General features: G+C 48.7%; 1 long non-coding RNA gene across 1 annotated transcript in view; it reads left to right on the top strand.

Moving 5' to 3' along the window:
• LOC105854184 overlaps positions 1–4,145 on the top strand; it is a 16,868-nt gene extending 12,723 nt beyond the window's left edge. Inside the window, exon 3 of the long non-coding RNA XR_001145884.1 lies at positions 4,042–4,145. This is a non-coding gene — a long non-coding RNA (uncharacterized LOC105854184). The remainder of the gene's footprint in view (positions 1–4,041) is intronic.
• Positions 4,146–4,616: the final 471 nt, after the last annotated feature.

Genomic DNA, 4,616 nt, shown 5'->3' with positions numbered 1-4,616 from the left:
TCTACGCCTTAAGCGCTCGCAAGCCAGGAGAGACCTGGCTACCCCAGGAGGTCACCTCACAGGAAAACCAGTCATGGTTTTAGCCCGTTTTAGAGACATGCACACTTTCTCCTGAGAATGCCTTTGCTGTGTGTTACAGTTCAACACTTCTGCCCTGCAGGGCAGCAGTGAGCCTCACATTAAGCTGTGCTTGTTGTTTGAGCTTTGTATTTACGGTTTTGCCTACCATAGCCATATTCTTTGATGCATATGTCTTTGTCTTAAAATCTTACTGCATACCTGCTATATATTCAGTATACAAGATGGAGCAAGTAGAGGAAAACAAAGTAAAAAAATCAAGTCTGTTCTATTTTTTTTTTTTATTTATTTCTGCATAGAACTGGGGTGTGGCCCAGAGGAGTAGGGGTGGGGGCAGGAGGGGTGAGAGGATTCACCAGAGTGGGGAGCAGAACAGGTGGATGTACTGAAATACACTGCTGAGGGGAGCAGTGGGGAAGACCAGGGAGAGGGCTTCCCCTATGAGCCATCTGTGGGTTGACTCCCTGGTGGGGGGTCAAACACAGGCCCAACAGTGAGACTGACCTCTAAGCCACCAGGGAGGCCAGCGAGTCTAATTCCCGCTGTCTCTAACCACTGTTAACATTTTGCCTCGTTGCCTTTCATTCTTTTTTCCCCTATGCATGTCTTTAATATGTGTGATACCATTCTGTATACAAAAAAAAAAAAACTTGGTTTTCACCCAACATTTGGTACTTTCCCCGCGTTATTAGGGCTGTTCAGTAGTGTCATTTTAAGTGGTCCCACCTCAGCTGGCCTACTGCTCTGTCGCCGGGCGTGAGATGGCGCCCAGCTTCGGAGGCCCACTGTGACCTTGGGGTCTAACCAGAGGTCCACGTTTTGCATGATCGCAGATGTTAACTGTCTGGTGGAGAATCACACGGTCAGAGCGCGAGAGCCGTGCGAGGCTCTGGATGGGTCACGCATTGCACGGTGACGCGGCCACTGCTGACACCAAAGCCACTGCTGACACCGAGGCCCGTGCGCCCCCGCTGCCTGGGCTCGAGGGCGAGTCCGTGACGCGCCGGCCCTCCTCCGTGTGACTCTCCTCTCAGTTCTGCCTTGGTAATGAGACGGCCGCTTGTCCCATTGATTCGACCCCACTTGGGTGCAGAAGCTGCACAGCTCACCCGCACAGACCCGGGGTGCGCCAAGGTGTGACTCTGCCTGCACTTGGATCTTTCAGTCAAATCGGAGGGCACAACTGGGGGTGGGGGGCTGCAGGCTGCTCCTCTCCCTCATGCGCTGTCTGGTGTGACCCTGTCATAATCTTGTATGTGTTTTTACTTTGAATGCTGCTTTCATTGGCCTGCTTGGACCTGCTTTGTTTATAGCAGTGAAGATCCTTCTGAGTGTGAACATCCCAGACTTGATTTCACTAGTGCTTCCAACAGAGTTGACCTTTGACCCACATGAAGCTGAGGGGCGCTGTCCCCTGTCCACACTCCCACCCTGTGGATTCAAAAATTCTAGTATAACTTTGATTCTCCCCCAATTTTTTGTTAAAGATTTTTTTATGCTTACAGAACTGGGGTACAGGCCAGAGGTGTGGTGAGTGAGAGGATTCACCAGAGACAGAGTGGGGAGCAGAACAGGACGAATGATGAAGTCCACTGCTGAGGGGAGCATCGGGCGGGTCAGGAGAGGTCTGCTGTGCCATGTGGTCACCTCCAGGGCAGGCAGGGATCAAACTCGTGCTGCCGTGGCCTGGGAGAGCTTCTTAGTGCTGCACTTAAACCCGCTGCGCCACCAGGGAGGGCCCCAGATTCTTAACACTCTGATGATTATCAATAACCTTAACATAACACAAGTCGATTCATACATATTTGGTGTGTTACGTGCATTGTGTATTATATCCTTACAATAAAGCTAGAGAACAGAAAATGTTAAGAAAATCATAAGGAGGAGAAAATCCATTTTGAGTCCCGGCTGCAGCGGCTGACACTAAGTTGATGTCATCCGCATACACGCTGAGTCACCTCTCAGCGCCTGTCAATATTGTCTCAAAAGGTGCAAAACACAGGAGATGTTAGGCAGATGACTAACACTAGACATCAAACATGACAAGCTAGTGTGGAAAAGATTCTTATTTCTTTACAAATACATACAGTGATCCATGTATTTCTGAGCTACATGGTTGTCTGAATTCCTTCAAGTAGCTGCAAATCTTCAAAACTTTCCCAACATATTTCTTGAAAAGTGCTGTATCTAAGTGAACGTGTGCAGTTTAAGCCAATGGATTCAAAGTCAGTTATACATTGGTAGGATTTTTATCCCACTCTTATACCTTGCTGACAAAAAAAAAAAAAAGCAAAGCCTTTCTTTTCCTTTTTTAGAACTGAGTTTTAGGCTTCTTTTTGGCTGTTTTTTTTTTCCATATTTTCACATTTTATTGAATTAATCCATTGACAAAAATTAAACTGTCAATATTCCTGACCTCTCATCTTTAATTTTTTTTTTTTTTTTTTACTTTTACAAAGAACTTGGGTACAGGCCAGAGGAAGTGAGAGGATTCACCAGAGACAGAGTGGGGAGCAGAGCAGGTAGATTGACTGAAATACACTGCTGAGGGGAGCAGCGGACGAGACAGGAGAGGTCTGCTGCGCCATGTGGATCGAACTGGTGCTGCAGTGGCTGCAGATGGCTTCATAGTGCAGAGGCTTAATCCTTTGCACCACCAGGGAGGCCCTCTCTTTAATTTCAATAGTCACTTCTTTTCACAACTTCCCTATTTGAAAATTCTTTTTCTAATTCAGTCCTTGCTGGTTGGGGGAAATTACTTGGCATTTTTTGCAGGAAGGCGCTCACCCAGGAAAGTGTCAGAGGCTTGCCAAGGAGTAACTGCTCATGATGCCAAATTCCTCACCTGATGCTTTTCCTCCAGAATCCATATAGCTGGGCTCTTGGCAGAGGTGTCCGATGTGGTGGTGAGTCATCGGTTAGACCTTAATTTTGACCATAACTTGATGTTCTTGAAATTGAGTAACTAGTTACACTCAACCTTAATCAGACCTTCTGTCATCAGTTGCAGTGATTTGGGGATTTTTAGGGAGTTTGGACTTTGCTCTTCCATTCTATTCTTTTACTGAGTTTGACGTATATTCCTACTATGTTTTGCCTTTGTGGGTTTTGACTAGTTATATCCCACAAGTGAGTAAAATTGCCCATTATCTGTTTTTCACCTTTATTTCACATAATCACCTTGAGATTTGCCCATTTTGTCCCAAATGCCATTATTTCAGAGCTGTGTGATATGCCATCAAGAATATATTCTACACTTTTTTTCATTCATCTGTAGGGCACCAGCATCACCATCATTCTCACCATCTCACTGCTGTCCCACCTCCAGTCAGCACCATCTTTATCATAGCAGCTCTGTTCACTATTTGCACTGTGACAGGCATCGTGCTAAGCATTCTCTATACACATTCAGTCCTCACTACAACCCTGTGAGATGGAGTCTGCAGCGAGTCCTATTGTGGCCAAGGTGACAGAGCTAGTGAGCAGAGAAACCAGGCTTCAGATCTTGGTCTCTAGGTTCGTCCCTCATGTCTTGATTTCCAGACCCTCTAAAATGCAGGTGGCACAAGTGTCCCCCACCCCCTGCAAGGTACTGGCTCTGGTGTGTCTTCATCTTTGTGTCAGACCCCATCCCCAAGAGCTGCATCAGGGCCCCTTCCTGGTGGCACAATGGGTTAGGACACAACACTGCAAGCCAGCACAGCTGCTTCAGTGCAGGTTTGATTCCCGCCCCAGAGGTGCTCCACAGGGCGCGACAGACCTCTCCTGACCCGCCCGCTGCTCCCCTCAGCAGTGTACTTCGTTGATCTGCCTGTTCTGCTCCCCACTCTGTCTCTGGTGAATCACCACCCCAACACCTGTAAAGAACTAGCTTGTACCCGAGTTCTGTATGCATAAATAATCTTAAAAAAAAAAAAAAAAGCCCACATCAACCTCTACTCCCTGTGCCTCTTCCCTCCTCAGGTGTATAAGGACAAGACTGACGCGGAGCAGCTGGTGACGCTTCCTCCTGAAGGAGCCCCGCAGAGACAGTGGCTGCTGAGCCCCTGGGAGAGCAGTGGATGGCATCAGAGACCAGCCGGAACTGGTGCGTCTCGGGGACCCGAGGGTGATGTGGGTGTGTCCAGTGCCATACACGCACCAACCTGCTACGTGCTGGGGGGTTGTGGCCTTGGGCAAGCTGCTGCACTTCCCTGGCCTCCATTTCCCCACCTGTGAAATGGATGCCCACCTCTTGGTCCTCATGAGGACTGAGGCCGCGGACACGTCTTCGAGAACGTCCTCATGTGCTTGCAGTTTGTACGCACAGCTCTGGCAAGCTCTCTGGGCTGGTTAGCCCATGCCTGCGTGCCACTCACCATCGCTATCTGAAACGACTGTTAATCTGACTCCCTTCTGAAAGGAACTGGAGTTAGGAATCCGGTAACCATCCTGAGCTGAGATCAGTAACAGTGAAAGCAGCGTCTGCTGTCAGTTGGGTGCTCCCGCACCACCTCCCTGTTGGTCTCAGAGACCAGGTGTGGAGGGCGAGTGGCCCA

The sequence above is a fragment of the Condylura cristata genome, unplaced genomic scaffold (genome assembly GCF_000260355.1).
Source record: "Condylura cristata isolate star-nosed mole 26May11 unplaced genomic scaffold, ConCri1.0 scaffold00028, whole genome shotgun sequence".
Classification (NCBI taxonomy): Eukaryota; Metazoa; Chordata; class Mammalia; order Eulipotyphla; family Talpidae; genus Condylura; species Condylura cristata.
The sequence above is the reverse complement of the archived record's forward strand: the minus strand, read 5'-3'. Positions and strand labels throughout refer to the sequence as shown.